Source organism: Crinia signifera, chromosome 1, assembly GCF_055691185.1.
Source record: "Crinia signifera chromosome 1, ASM5569118v1, whole genome shotgun sequence".
NCBI classification, from domain to species: Eukaryota; Metazoa; Chordata; class Amphibia; order Anura; family Myobatrachidae; genus Crinia; species Crinia signifera.
The window spans coordinates 353,533,168-353,549,649 of record NC_139217.1 but is presented as its reverse complement, the minus strand read 5'-3'; positions in this window follow the sequence as shown (position 1 = coordinate 353,549,649).

Genomic DNA, 16,482 nt, shown 5'->3' with positions numbered 1-16,482 from the left:
CTGCTGCCAGTGCTGCACTAGATCAAGATCCTTTGTGTTATTGCTAAATAAACATGTGATGATTTTACAATTGTAAATAAAATGTAATAATTTTACAATTGTTTCTTTTTGTTTTTTTCTAGGGAGTTCCCCCTGAGCCGGAGCAGAAGTCTGGATCAGTGGCGGAGGTGGCGGGCCCTACGGAGAAGAGCAGTCCACCAGCTCCCCCGAGGAGGCGCAGGAGGAGACAGCGACCAGCACTGCTGCCAGTGCTGCACTAGATCAAGATCCTTTGTGTTATTGCTAAATAAACATGTGATGATTTTACAATTGTAAATAAAATGTAATAATTTTACAATTGTTTCTTTTTGTTTTTTTTCTAGGGAGTTCCCCCTGAGCCGGAGCAGAAGTCTGGATCAGTGGCGGAGGTGGCGGGCCCTACGGAGAATAGCAGTTCACCAGCTCCCCCGAGGAGGCGCAGGAGGAGACAGCGACCAGCACTGCTGCCAGTGCTGCACTAGATCAAGATCCTTTGTGTTATTGCTAAATAAACATGCGATGATTTTACAATTGTAAATAAAATGTAATAATTTTACAATTGTTTCTTTTTGTTTTTTTTTCTAGGGAGTTCCCCCTGAGCCGGAGCAGAAGTCTGGATCAGTGGCGGAGGTGGCGGGCCCTACAGAGAAGAGCAGTCCACCAGCTCCCCCGAGGAGGCGCAGGAGGAGACAGCGACCAGCACTGCTGCCAGTGCTGCACTAGATCAAGATCCTTTGTGTTATTGCTAAATAAACATGTGATGATTTTACAATTGTAAATAAAATGTAATAATTTTACAATTGTTTCTTTTTGTTTTTTTCTAGGGATTTCCCCCGAGCCGGAGCAGAAGTCTGGATCAGTGGCGGAGGTGGCGGGCCCTACGGAGAAGAGCAGTCCACCAGCTCCCCCGAGGAGGCGCAGGAGGAGACAGCGACCAGCACTGCTGCCAGTGCTGCACTAGATCAAGATCCTTTGTGTTATTGCTAAATAAACATGTGATGATTTTACAATTGTAAATAAAATGTAATAATTTTACTATTGTTTCTTTTTGTTTTTTTCTAGGGAGTTCCCCCTGAGCCGGAGCAGAAGTCTGGATCAGTGGCGGAGGTGGCGGGCCCTACGGAGAAGAGCAGTCCACCAGCTCCCCCGAGGAGGCGCAGGAGGAGACAGCGACCAGCACTGCTGCCAGTGCTGCACTAGATCAAGATCCTTTGTGTTATTGCTAAATAAACATGTGATGATTTTACAATTGTAAATAAAATGTAATAATTTTACAATTGTTTCTTTTTGTTTTTTTTCTAGGGAGTTCCCCCTGAGCCGGAGCAGAAGTCTGGATCAGTGGCGGAGGTGGCGGGCCCTACGGAGAAGAGCAGTCCACCAGCTCCCCCGAGGAGGCGCAGGAGGAGACAGCGACCAGCACTGCTGCCAGTGCTGCACTAGATCAAGATCCTTTGTGTTATTGCTAAATAAACATGTGATGATTTTACAATTGTAAATAAAATGTAATAATTTTACAATTGTTTCTTTTTTTTTTTCTAGGGAGTTCCCCCTGAGCCGGAGCAGAAGTCTGGATCAGTGGTGGAGGTGGCGGGCCCTACGGAGAAGAGCAGTCCACCAGCTCCCCCGAGGAGGCGCAGGAGGGGACAGCGACCAGCACTGCTGCCAGTGCTGCACTAGATCAAGATCCTTTGAGTTATTGCTAAATAAACATGTGATGATTTTACAATTGTAAATAAAATGTAATAATTTTACAATTGTTTCTTTTTGTTTGTTTTCTAGGGAGTTCCCCCTGAGCCGGAGCAGAAGTCTGGATCAGTGGCGGAGGTGGCGGGCCCTAAGGAGAAGAGCAGTCCACCAGCTCCCCCGAGGAGGCGCAGGAGGAGACAGCGACCAGCACTGCTGCCAGTGCTGCACTAGATCAAGATCCTTTGTGTTATTGCTAAATAAACGTGATGATTTTACAATTGTAAATAAAATGTAATAATTTTACAATTGTTTCTTTTTGTTTTTTTCTAGGGAGTTCCCCCTGAGCCGGAGCAGAAGTCTGGATCAGTGGCGGAGGTGGCGGGCCCTACGGAGAAGAGCAGTCCACCAGCTCCCCCGACGAGGCGCAGGAGGAGACAGCGACCAGCACTGCTGCCAGTGCTGCACTAGATCAAGATCCTTTGTGTTATTGCTAAATAAACATGTGATGATTTTACAATTGTAAATAAAATGTAATAATTTTACAATTGTTTCTTTTTGTTTTTTTCTAGGGAGTTCCCCCTGAGCCGGAGCAGAAGTCTGGATCAGTGGCGGAGGTGGCGGGCCCTACGGAGAAGAGCAGTCCACCAGCTCCCCCGAGGAGGCGCAGGAGGAGACAGCGACCAGCACTGCTGCCAGTGCTGCACTAGATCAAGATCCTTTGTGTTATTGCTAAATAAACATGTGATGATTTTACAATTGTAAATAAAATGTAATAGTTTTACAATTGTTTCTTTTTGTTTTTTTCTAGGGAGTTCCCTATGAGCCGGAGCAGAAGTCTGGATCAGTGGCGGAGGTGGCGAGCCCTACGGAGAAGAGCAGTCCACCAGCTCCCCCGACGAGGCGCAGGAGGAGACAGCGACCAGCACTGCTGCCAGTGCTGCACTAGATCAAGATCCTTTGTGTTATTGCTAAATAAACATGTGATGATTTTACAATTGTAAATAAAATGTAATAATTTTACAATTGTTTCTTTTTGTTTGTTTTCTAGGGAGTTCCCCCTGAGCCGGAGCAGAAGTCTGGATCAGTGGCGGAGGTGGCGGGCCCTAAGGAGAAGAGCAGTCCACCAGCTCCCCCGAGGAGGCGCAGGAGGAGACAGCGACCAGCACTGCTGCCAGTGCTGCACTAGATCAAGATCCTTTGTGTTATTGCTAAATAAACGTGATGATTTTACAATTGTAAATAAAATGTAATAATTTTACAATTGTTTCTTTTTGTTTTTTTCTAGGGAGTTCCCCCTGAGCCGGAGCAGAAGTCTGGATCAGTGGCGGAGGTGGCGGGCCCTACGGAGAAGAGCAGTCCACCAGCTCCCCCGACGAGGCGCAGGAGGAGACAGCGACCAGCACTGCTGCCAGTGCTGCACTAGATCAAGATCCTTTGTGTTATTGCTAAATAAACATGTGATGATTTTACAATTGTAAATAAAATGTAATAATTTTACAATTGTTTCTTTTTGTTTTTTTCTAGGGAGTTCCCCCTGAGCCGGAGCAGAAGTCTGGATCAGTGGCGGAGGTGGCGGGCCCTACGGAGAAGAGCAGTCCACCAGCTCCCCCGAGGAGGCGCAGGAGGAGACAGCGACCAGCACTGCTGCCAGTGCTGCACTAGATCAAGATCCTTTGTGTTATTGCTAAATAAACATGTGATGATTTTACAATTGTAAATAAAATGTAATAGTTTTACAATTGTTTCTTTTTGTTTTTTTCTAGGGAGTTCCCTATGAGCCGGAGCAGAAGTCTGGATCAGTGGCGGAGGTGGCGAGCCCTACGGAGAAGAGCAGTCCACCAGCTCCCCCGACGAGGCGCAGGAGGAGACAGCGACCAGCACTGCTGCCAGTGCTGCACTAGATCAAGATCCTTTGTGTTATTGCTAAATAAACATGTGATGATTTTACAATTGTAAATAAAATGTAATAATTTTACAATTGTTTCTTTTTGTTTTTTTCTAGGGAGTTCCCCCTGAGCCGGAGCAGAAGTCTGGATCAGTGGCGGAGGTGGTGGGCCCTACGGAGAAGAGCAGTCCACCAGCTCCCCCGAGGAGGCGCAGGAGGAGACAGCGACCAGCACTGCTGCCAGTGCTGCACTAGATCAAGATCCTTTGTGTTATTGCTAAATAAACATGCGATGATTTTACAATTGTAAATAAAATGTAATAATTTTACAATTGTTTCTTTTTGTTTTTTTTCTAGGGAGTTCCCCCTGAGCCGGAGCAGAAGTCTGGATCAGTGGCGGAGGTGGCGGGCCCTACGGAGAAGAGCAGTCCACCAGCTCCCCCGAGGAGGCGCAGGAGGAGACAGCGACCAGCACTGCTGCCAGTGCTGCACTAGATCAAGATCCTTTGTGTTATTGCTAAATAAACATGTGATGATTTTACAATTGTAAATAAAATGTAATAATTTTACTATTGTTTCTTTTTGTTTTTTTCTAGGGAGTTCCCCCTGAGCCGGAGCAGAAGTCTGGATCAGTGGCGGAGGTGGCGGGCCCTACGGAGAAGAGCAGTCCACCAGCTCCCCCGAGGAGGCGCAGGAGGAGACAGCGACCAGCACTGCTGCCAGTGCTGCACTAGATCAAGATCCTTTGTGTTATTGCTAAATAAACATGTGATGATTTTACAATTGTAAATAAAATGTAATAATTTTACAATTGTTTCTTTTTGTTTTTTTCTAGGGAGTTCCCCCTGAGCCGGAGCAGAAGTCTGGATCAGTGGCGGAGGTGGCGGGCCCTACGGAGAAGAGCAGTCCACCAGCTCCCCCGAGGAGGCGCAGGAGGAGACAGCGACCAGCACTGCTGCCAGTGCTGCACTAGATCAAGATCCTTTGTGTTATTGCTAAATAAACATGTGATGATTTTACAATTGTAAATAAAATGTAATAATTTTACAATTGTTTCTTTTTTTTTTTTCTAGGGAGTTCCCCCTGAGCCGGAGCAGAAGTCTGGATCAGTGGCGGAGGTGGCGGGCCCTACGGAGAAGAGCAGTCCACCAGCTCCCCCGAGGAAGCGCAGGAGGAGACAGCGACCAGCACTGCTGCCAGTGCTGCACTAGATCAAGATCCTTTGTGTTATTGCTAAATAAACATGTGATGATTTTACAATTGTAAATAAAATGTAATAATTTTACAATTGTTTCTTTTTGTTTTTTTCTAGGGAGTTCCCCCTGAGCCGGAGCAGAAGTCTGGATCAGTGGCGGAGGTGGCGGGCCCTACGGAGAAGAGCAGTCCACCAGCTCCCCCGAGGAGGCGCAGGAGGAGACAGCGACCAGCACTGCTGCCAGTGCTGCACTAGATCAAGATCCTTTGTGTTATTGCTAAATAAACATGTGATGATTTTACAATTGTAAATAAAATGTAATAATTTTACAATTGTTTCTTTTTGTTTTTTTTCTAGGGAGTTCCCCCTGAGCCGGAGCAGAAGTCTGGATCAGTGGCGGAGGTGGCGGGCCCTAAGGAGAAGAGCAGTCCACCAGCTCCCCCGAGGAGGCGCAGGAGGAGACAGCGACCAGCACTGCTGCCAGTGCTGCACTAGATCAAGATCCTTTGTGTTATTGCTAAATAAACGTGATGATTTTACAATTGTAAATAAAATGTAATAATTTTACAATTGTTTCTTTTTGTTTTTTTCTAGGGAGTTCCCCCTGAGCCGGAGCAGAAGTCTGGATCAGTGGCGGAGGTCGCGGGCCCTACGGAGAAGAGCAGTCCACCAGCTCCCCCGAGGAGGCGCAGGAGGAGACAGTGACCAGCACTGCTGCCAGTGCTGCACTAGATCAAGATCCTTTGTGTTATTGCTAAATAAACATGTGATGATTTTACAATTGTAAATAAAATGTAATAATTTTACAATTGTTTCTTTTTGTTTTTTTCTAGGGAGTTCCCCCTGAGCCGGAGCAGAAGTCTGGATCAGTGGCGGAGGTGGCGGGCCCTACGGAGAAGAGCAGTCCACCAGCTCCCCCGAGGAGGCGCAGGAGGAGACAGCGACCAGTACTGCTGCCAGTGCTGCACTAGATCAAGATCCTTTGTGTTATTGCTAAATAAACATGCGATGATTTTACAATTGTAAATAAAATGTAATAATTTTACAATTGTTTCTTTTTGTTTTTTTTCTAGGGAGTTCCCCCTGAGCCGGAGCAGAAGTCTGGATCAGTGGCGGAGGTGGCGGGCCCTACAGAGAAGAGCAGTCCACCAGCTCCCCCGAGGAGGCGCAGGAGGAGACAGCGACCAGCACTGCTGCCAGTGCTGCACTAGATCAAGATCCTTTGTGTTATTGCTAAATAAACATGTGATGATTTTACAATTGTAAATAAAATGTAATAATTTTACAATTGTTTCTTTTTGTTTTTTTCTAGGGATTTCCCCCGAGCCGGAGCAGAAGTCTGGATCAGTGGCGGAGGTGGCGGGCCCTACGGAGAAGAGCAGTCCACCAGCTCCCCCGAGGAGGCGCAGGAGGAGACAGCGACCAGCACTGCTGCCAGTGCTGCACTAGATCAAGATCCTTTGTGTTATTGCTAAATAAACATGTGATGATTTTACAATTGTAAATAAAATGTAATAATTTTACTATTGTTTCTTTTTGTTTTTTTCTAGGGAGTTCCCCCTGAGCCGGAGCAGAAGTCTGGATCAGTGGCGGAGGTGGCGGGCCCTACGGAGAAGAGCAGTCCACCAGCTCCCCCGAGGAGGCGCAGGAGGAGACAGCGACCAGCACTGCTGCCAGTGCTGCACTAGATCAAGATCCTTTGTGTTATTGCTAAATAAACATGTGATGATTTTACAATTGTAAATAAAATGTAATAATTTTACAATTGTTTCTTTTTGTTTTTTTCTAGGGAGTTCCCCCTAATCCGGAGCAGAAGTCTGGATCAGTGGCGGAGGTTGCGGGCCCTACGGAGAAGAGCAGTCCACCAGCTCCCCCGAGGAGGCGCAGGAGGAGTCAGCGACCAGCACTGCTGCCAGTGCTGCACTAGATCAAGATTCTTTATGTGTTATTGCTAAATAAACATGTGATGATTTTACAATTGTAAATAAAATGTAATAATTTTACAATTGTTTCTTTTTGTTTTTTTCTAGGGAGTTCCCCCTGAGCCGGAGCAGAAGTCTGGATCAGTGGCGGATGTGGCGGGCCCTACGGAGAAGAGCAGTCCACCAGCTCCCCCGAGGAGGCGCAGGAGGAGACAGCGACCAGCACTGCTGCCAGTGCTGCACTAGATCAAGATCCTTTGTGTTATTGCTAAATAAACATGTGATGATTTTACAATTGTAAATAAAATGTAATAATTTTACAATTGTTTCTTTTTGTTTTTTTCTAGGGAGTTCCCCCTGAGCCGGAGCAGAAGTCTGGATCAGTGGCAGAGGTGGCGGGCCCTACGGAGAAGAGCAGTCCACCAGCTCCCCCGAGGAGGCGCAGGAGGAGACAGTGACCAGCACTGCTGCCAGTGCTGCACTAGATCAAGATCCTTTGTGTTATTGCTAAATAAACATGTGATGATTTTACAATTGTAAATAAAATGTAATAATTTTACAATTGTTTCTTTTTGTTTTTTTCTAGGGAGTTCCCCCTGAGCCGGAGCAGAAGTCTGGATCAGTGGCGGAGGTGGCAGGCCCTACGGAGAAGAGCAGTCCACCAGCTCCCCCGAGGAGGCGCAGGAGGAGACAGCGACCAGCACTGCTGCCAGTGCTGCACTAGATCAAGATCCTTTATGTGTTATTGCTAAATAAACATGTGATGATTTTACAATTGTAAATAAAATGTAATAATTTTACAATTGTTTCTTTTTTTTTTTTTTCAAGGGAGTTCCCCCTGAGCCGGAGCAGAAGTCTGGATCAGTGGCGGAGGTGGCGGGCCCTACGGAGAAGAGCAGTCCACCAGCTCCCCCGAGGAGGCGCAGGAGGAGACAACGACCAGCACTGCTGCCAGTGCTGCACTAGATCAAGATTCTTTATGTGTTATTGCTAAATAAACATGTGATGATTTTACAATTGTAAATAAAATGTAATGATTTTACAATTGTTTCTTTTTGTTCGTTTTCTAGGGAGTTCCCCCTGAGCCGGAGCAGCAGTCTGGATCAGTGGCGGAGGTGGCGGGCCCTACAGAGAAGAGCAGTCCACCAGCTCCCCCGAGGAGGCGCAGGAGGAGACAGTGACCAGCACTGCTGCCAGTGCTGCACTAGATCAAGATCCTTTGTGTTATTGCTAAATAAACATGTGATGATTTTACAATTGTAAATAAAATGTAATAATTTTACAATTGTTTCTTTTTGTTTTTTTCTAGGGAGTTCCCCCTGAGCCGGAGCAGAAGTCTGGATCAGTGGCGGAGGTGGCAGGCTCTACGGAGAAGAGCAGTCCACCAGCTCCCCCGAGGAGGCGCAGGAGGAGACAGCGACCAGCACTGCTGCCAGTGCTGCACTATATCAAGATCCTTTGTGTTATTGCTAAATAAACATGTGATGATTTTACAATTGTAAATAAAATGTAATGATTTTACAATTGTTTCTTTTTGTTTTTTTTCTAGGGAGTTCCCCCTGAGCCGAAGCAGCATTCTGGATCAGTGGCGGAGGTGGCGAGCCCTCACGGAGAAGAGCAGTCCACCAGCTCCCCCGAGGAGGCGCAGGAGGAGTCAGCGACCAGCACTGCTGCCAGTGCTGCACTAGATCAAGATTCTTTATGTGTTATTGCTAAATAAACATGTGATGATTTTACAATTGTAAATAAAATGTAATAATTTTACAATTGTTTCTTTTTGTTTTTTTCTAGGGAGTTCCCCCTGAGCCGGAGCAGAAGTCTGGATCAGTGGCGGAGGTGGCGGGCCCTACGGAGAAGAGCAGTCCACCAGCTCCCCCGAGGAGGCGCAGGAGGAGACAGCGACCAGCACTGCTGCCAGTGCTGCACTAGATCAAGATCCTTTGTGTTATTGCTAAATAAACATGTGATGATTTTACAATTGTAAATAAAATGTAATAATTTTACAATTGTTTCTTTTTGTTTTTTTCTAGGGAGTTCCCCCTGAGCCGGAGCAGAAGTCTGGATCAGTGGCGGAGGTGGCGGGCCCTACGGAGAAGAGCAGTCCACCAGCTCCCCCGAGGAGGCGCAGGAGGAGACAGCGACCAGCACTGCTGCCAGTGCTGCACTAGATCAAGATCCTTTGTGTTATTGCTAAATAAACATGCGATGATTTTACAATTGTAAATAAAATGTAATAATTTTACAATTGTTTCTTTTTGTTTTTTTTCTAGGGAGTTCCCCCTGAGCCGGAGCAGAAGTCTGGATCAGTGGCGGAGGTGGCGGGCCCTACAGAGAAGAGCAGTCCACCAGCTCCCCCGAGGAGGCGCAGGAGGAGACAGCGACCAGCACTGCTGCCAGTGCTGCACTAGATCAAGATCCTTTGTGTTATTGCTAAATAAACATGTGATGATTTTACAATTGTAAATAAAATGTAATAATTTTACAATTGTTTCTTTTTGTTTTTTTCTAGGGATTTCCCCCGAGCCGGAGCAGAAGTCTGGATCAGTGGCGGAGGTGGCGGGCCCTACGGAGAAGAGCAGTCCACCAGCTCCCCCGAGGAGGCGCAGGAGGAGACAGCGACCAGCACTGCTGCCAGTGCTGCACTAGATCAAGATCCTTTGTGTTATTGCTAAATAAACATGTGATGATTTTACAATTGTAAATAAAATGTAATAATTTTACTATTGTTTCTTTTTGTTTTTTTCTAGGGAGTTCCCCCTGAGCCGGAGCAGAAGTCTGGATCAGTGGCGGAGGTGGCGGGCCCTACGGAGAAGAGCAGTCCACCAGCTCCCCCGAGGAGGCGCAGGAGGAGACAGCGACCAGCACTGCTGCCAGTGCTGCACTAGATCAAGATCCTTTGTGTTATTGCTAAATAAACATGTGATGATTTTACAATTGTAAATAAAATGTAATAATTTTACAATTGTTTCTTTTTGTTTTTTTCTAGGGAGTTCCCCCTGAGCCGGAGCAGAAGTCTGGATCAGTGGCGGGCCCTACGGAGAAGAGCAGTCCACCAGCTCCCCCGAGGAGGCGCAGGAGGAGACAGCGACCAGCACTGCTGCCAGTGCTGCACTAGATCAAGATCCTTTGTGTTATTGCTAAATAAACATGTGATGATTTTACAATTGTAAATAAAATGTAATAATTTTACAATTGTTTCTTTTTTTTTTTCTAGGGAGTTCCCCCTGAGCCGGAGCAGAAGTCTGGATCAGTGGCGGAGGTGGCGGGCCCTACGGAGAAGAGCAGTCCACCAGCTCCCCCGAGGAGGTGCAGGAGGAGACAGCGACCAGCACTGCTGCCAGTGCTGCACTAGATCAAGATCCTTTGTGTTATTGCTAAATAAACATGTGATGATTTTACAATTGTAAATAAAATGTAATAATTTTACAATTGTTTCTTTTTGTTTGTTTTCTAGGGAGTTCCCCCTGAGCCGGAGCAGAAGTCTGGATCAGTGGCGGAGGTGGCGGGCCCTAAGGTGAAGAGCAGTCCACCAGCTCCCCCGAGGAGGCGCAGGAGGAGACAGCGACCAGCACTGCTGCCAGTGCTGCACTAGATCAAGATCCTTTGTGTTATTGCTAAATAAACGTGATGATTTTACAATTGTAAATAAAATGTAATAATTTTACAATTGTTTCTTTTTGTTTTTTTCTAGGGAGTTCCCCCTGAGCCGGAGCAGAAGTCTGGATCAGTGGCGGAGGTGGCGGGCCCTACGGAGAAGAGCAGTCCACCAGCTCCCCCGACGAGGCGCAGGAGGAGACAGCGACCAGCACTGCTGCCAGTGCTGCACTAGATCAAGATCCTTTGTGTTATTGCTAAATAAACATGTGATGATTTTACAATTGTAAATAAAATGTAATAATTTTACAATTGTTTCTTTTTGTTTTTTTCTAGGGAGTTCCCCCTGAGCCGGAGCAGAAGTCTGGATCAGTGGCGGAGGTGGCGGGCCCTACGGAGAAGAGCAGTCCACCAGCTCCCCCGAGGAGGCGCAGGAGGAGACAGCGACCAGCACTGCTGCCAGTGCTGCACTAGATCAAGATCCTTTGTGTTATTGCTAAATAAACATGCGATGATTTTACAATTGTAAATAAAATGTAATAATTTTACAATTGTTTCTTTTTGTTTTTTTTCTAGGGAGTTCCCCCTGAGCCGGAGCAGAAGTCTGGATCAGTGGCGGAGGTGGCGGGCCCTACAGAGAAGAGCAGTCCACCAGCTCCCCCGAGGAGGCGCAGGAGGAGACAGCGACCAGCACTGCTGCCAGTGCTGCACTAGATCAAGATCCTTTGTGTTATTGCTAAATAAACATGTGATGATTTTACAATTGTAAATAAAATGTAATAATTTTACAATTGTTTCTTTTTGTTTTTTTCTAGGGATTTCCCCCGAGCCGGAGCAGAAGTCTGGATCAGTGGCGGAGGTGGCGGGCCCTACGGAGAAGAGCAGTCCACCAGCTCCCCCGAGGAGGCGCAGGAGGAGACAGCGACCAGCACTGCTGCCAGTGCTGCACTAGATCAAGATCCTTTGTGTTATTGCTAAATAAACATGTGATGATTTTACAATTGTAAATAAAATGTAATAATTTTACAATTGTTTCTTTTTTTTTTTCTAGGGAGTTCCCCCTGAGCCGGAGCAGAAGTCTGGATCAGTGGCGGAGGTGGCGGGCCCTACGGAGAAGAGCAGTCCACCAGCTCCCCCGAGGAGGTGCAGGAGGAGACAGCGACCAGCACTGCTGCCAGTGCTGCACTAGATCAAGATCCTTTGTGTTATTGCTAAATAAACATGTGATGATTTTACAATTGTAAATAAAATGTAATAATTTTACAATTGTTTCTTTTTGTTTGTTTTCTAGGGAGTTCCCCCTGAGCCGGAGCAGAAGTCTGGATCAGTGGCGGAGGTGGCGGGCCCTAAGGTGAAGAGCAGTCCACCAGCTCCCCCGAGGAGGCGCAGGAGGAGACAGCGACCAGCACTGCTGCCAGTGCTGCACTAGATCAAGATCCTTTGTGTTATTGCTAAATAAACGTGATGATTTTACAATTGTAAATAAAATGTAATAATTTTACAATTGTTTCTTTTTGTTTTTTTCTAGGGAGTTCCCCCTGAGCCGGAGCAGAAGTCTGGATCAGTGGCGGAGGTGGCGGGCCCTACGGAGAAGAGCAGTCCACCAGCTCCCCCGACGAGGCGCAGGAGGAGACAGCGACCAGCACTGCTGCCAGTGCTGCACTAGATCAAGATCCTTTGTGTTATTGCTAAATAAACATGTGATGATTTTACAATTGTAAATAAAATGTAATAATTTTACAATTGTTTCTTTTTGTTTTTTTCTAGGGAGTTCCCCCTGAGCCGGAGCAGAAGTCTGGATCAGTGGCGGAGGTGGCGGGCCCTACGGAGAAGAGCAGTCCACCAGCTCCCCCGAGGAGGCGCAGGAGGAGACAGCGACCAGCACTGCTGCCAGTGCTGCACTAGATCAAGATCCTTTGTGTTATTGCTAAATAAACATGCGATGATTTTACAATTGTAAATAAAATGTAATAATTTTACAATTGTTTCTTTTTGTTTTTTTTCTAGGGAGTTCCCCCTGAGCCGGAGCAGAAGTCTGGATCAGTGGCGGAGGTGGCGGGCCCTACAGAGAAGAGCAGTCCACCAGCTCCCCCGAGGAGGCGCAGGAGGAGACAGCGACCAGCACTGCTGCCAGTGCTGCACTAGATCAAGATCCTTTGTGTTATTGCTAAATAAACATGTGATGATTTTACAATTGTAAATAAAATGTAATAATTTTACAATTGTTTCTTTTTGTTTTTTTCTAGGGATTTCCCCCGAGCCGGAGCAGAAGTCTGGATCAGTGGCGGAGGTGGCGGGCCCTACGGAGAAGAGCAGTCCACCAGCTCCCCCGAGGAGGCGCAGGAGGAGACAGCGACCAGCACTGCTGCCAGTGCTGCACTAGATCAAGATCCTTTGTGTTATTGCTAAATAAACATGTGATGATTTTACAATTGTAAATAAAATGTAATAATTTTACTATTGTTTCTTTTTGTTTTTTTCTAGGGAGTTCCCCCTGAGCCGGAGCAGAAGTCTGGATCAGTGGCGGAGGTGGCGGGCCCTACGGAGAAGAGCAGTCCACCAGCTCCCCCGAGGAGGCGCAGGAGGAGACAGCGACCAGCACTGCTGCCAGTGCTGCACTAGATCAAGATCCTTTGTGTTATTGCTAAATAAACATGTGATGATTTTACAATTGTAAATAAAATGTAATAATTTTACAATTGTTTCTTTTTGTTTTTTTCTAGGGAGTTCCCCCTGAGCCGGAGCAGAAGTCTGGATCAGTGGCGGAGGTGGCGGGCCCTACGGAGAAGAGCAGTCCACCAGCTCCCCCGAGGAGGCGCAGGAGGAGACAGCGACCAGCACTGCTGCCAGTGCTGCACTAGATCAAGATCCTTTGTGTTATTGCTAAATAAACATGTGATGATTTTACAATTGTAAATAAAATGTAATAATTTTACTATTGTTTCTTTTTGTTTTTTTCTAGGGAGTTCCCCCTGAGCCGGAGCAGAAGTCTGGATCAGTGGCGGAGGTGGCGGGCCCTACAGAGAAGAGCAGTCCACCAGCTCCCCCGAGGAGGCGCAGGAGGAGACAGCGACCAGCACTGCTGCCAGTGCTGCACTAGATCAAGATCCTTTGTGTTATTGCTAAATAAACATGTGATGATTTTACAATTGTAAATAAAATGTAATAATTTTACAATTGTTTCTTTTTGTTTTTTTCTAGGGATTTCCCCCGAGCCGGAGCAGAAGTCTGGATCAGTGGCGGAGGTGGCGGGCCCTACGGAGAAGAGCAGTCCACCAGCTCCCCCGAGGAGGCGCAGGAGGAGACAGCGACCAGCACTGCTGCCAGTGCTGCACTAGATCAAGATCCTTTGTGTTATTGCTAAATAAACATGTGATGATTTTACAATTGTAAATAAAATGTAATAATTTTACTATTGTTTCTTTTTGTTTTTTTCTAGGGAGTTCCCCCTGAGCCGGAGCAGAAGTCTGGATCAGTGGCGGAGGTGGCGGGCCCTACGGAGAAGAGCAGTCCACCAGCTCCCCCGAGGAGGCGCAGGAGGAGACAGCGACCAGCACTGCTGCCAGTGCTGCACTAGATCAAGATCCTTTGTGTTATTGCTAAATAAACATGTGATGATTTTACAATTGTAAATAAAATGTAATAATTTTACAATTGTTTCTTTTTGTTTTTTTCTAGGGAGTTCCCCCTGAGCCGGAGCAGAAGTCTGGATCAGTGGCGGAGGTGGCGGGCCCTACGGAGAAGAGCAGTCCACCAGCTCCCCCGAGGAGGCGCAGGAGGAGACAGCGACCAGCACTGCTGCCAGTGCTGCACTAGATCAAGATCCTTTGTGTTATTGCTAAATAAACATGTGATGATTTTACAATTGTAAATAAAATGTAATAATTTTACAATTGTTTCTTTTTGTTTTTTTTCTAGGGAGTTCCCCCTGAGCCGGAGCAGAAGTCTGGATCAGTGGCGGAGGTGGCGGGCCCTACGGAGAATAGCAGTTCACCAGCTCCCCCGAGGAGGCGCAGGAGGAGACAGCGACCAGCACTGCTGCCAGTGCTGCACTAGATCAAGATCCTTTGTGTTATTGCTAAATAAACATGCGATGATTTTACAATTGTAAATAAAATGTAATAATTTTACAATTGTTTCTTTTTGTTTTTTTTTCTAGGGAGTTCCCCCTGAGCCGGAGCAGAAGTCTGGATCAGTGGCGGAGGTGGCGGGCCCTACAGAGAAGAGCAGTCCACCAGCTCCCCCGAGGAGGCGCAGGAGGAGACAGCGACCAGCACTGCTGCCAGTGCTGCACTAGATCAAGATCCTTTGTGTTATTGCTAAATAAACATGTGATGATTTTACAATTGTAAATAAAATGTAATAATTTTACAATTGTTTCTTTTTGTTTTTTTCTAGGGATTTCCCCCGAGCCGGAGCAGAAGTCTGGATCAGTGGCGGAGGTGGCGGGCCCTACGGAGAAGAGCAGTCCACCAGCTCCCCCGAGGAGGCGCAGGAGGAGACAGCGACCAGCACTGCTGCCAGTGCTGCACTAGATCAAGATCCTTTGTGTTATTGCTAAATAAACATGTGATGATTTTACAATTGTAAATAAAATGTAATAATTTTACTATTGTTTCTTTTTGTTTTTTTCTAGGGAGTTCCCCCTGAGCCGGAGCAGAAGTCTGGATCAGTGGCGGAGGTGGCGGGCCCTACGGAGAAGAGCAGTCCACCAGCTCCCCCGAGGAGGCGCAGGAGGAGACAGCGACCAGCACTGCTGCCAGTGCTGCACTAGATCAAGATCCTTTGTGTTATTGCTAAATAAACATGTGATGATTTTACAATTGTAAATAAAATGTAATAATTTTACAATTGTTTCTTTTTGTTTTTTTTCTAGGGAGTTCCCCCTGAGCCGGAGCAGAAGTCTGGATCAGTGGCGGAGGTGGCGGGCCCTACGGAGAAGAGCAGTCCACCAGCTCCCCCGAGGAGGCGCAGGAGGAGACAGCGACCAGCACTGCTGCCAGTGCTGCACTAGATCAAGATCCTTTGTGTTATTGCTAAATAAACATGTGATGATTTTACAATTGTAAATAAAATGTAATAATTTTACAATTGTTTCTTTTTTTTTTTCTAGGGAGTTCCCCCTGAGCCGGAGCAGAAGTCTGGATCAGTGGTGGAGGTGGCGGGCCCTACGGAGAAGAGCAGTCCACCAGCTCCCCCGAGGAGGCGCAGGAGGGGACAGCGACCAGCACTGCTGCCAGTGCTGCACTAGATCAAGATCCTTTGAGTTATTGCTAAATAAACATGTGATGATTTTACAATTGTAAATAAAATGTAATAATTTTACAATTGTTTCTTTTTGTTTGTTTTCTAGGGAGTTCCCCCTGAGCCGGAGCAGAAGTCTGGATCAGTGGCGGAGGTGGCGGGCCCTAAGGAGAAGAGCAGTCCACCAGCTCCCCCGAGGAGGCGCAGGAGGAGACAGCGACCAGCACTGCTGCCAGTGCTGCACTAGATCAAGATCCTTTGTGTTATTGCTAAATAAACGTGATGATTTTACAATTGTAAATAAAATGTAATAATTTTACAATTGTTTCTTTTTGTTTTTTTCTAGGGAGTTCCCCCTGAGCCGGAGCAGAAGTCTGGATCAGTGGCGGAGGTGGCGGGCCCTACGGAGAAGAGCAGTCCACCAGCTCCCCCGACGAGGCGCAGGAGGAGACAGCGACCAGCACTGCTGCCAGTGCTGCACTAGATCAAGATCCTTTGTGTTATTGCTAAATAAACATGTGATGATTTTACAATTGTAAATAAAATGTAATAATTTTACAATTGTTTCTTTTTGTTTTTTTCTAGGGAGTTCCCCCTGAGCCGGAGCAGAAGTCTGGATCAGTGGCGGAGGTGGCGGGCCCTACGGAGAAGAGCAGTCCACCAGCTCCCCCGAGGAGGCGCAGGAGGAGACAGCGACCAGCACTGCTGCCAGTGCTGCACTAGATCAAGATCCTTTGTGTTATTGCTAAATAAACATGTGATGATTTTACAATTGTAAATAAAATGTAATAGTTTTACAATTGTTTCTTTTTGTTTTTTTCTAGGGAGTTCCCTATGAGCCGGAGCAGAAGTCTGGATCAGTGGCGGAGGTGGCGAGCCCTACGGAGAAGAGCAGTCCACCAGCTCCCCCGACGAGGCGCAGGAGGAGACAGCGACCA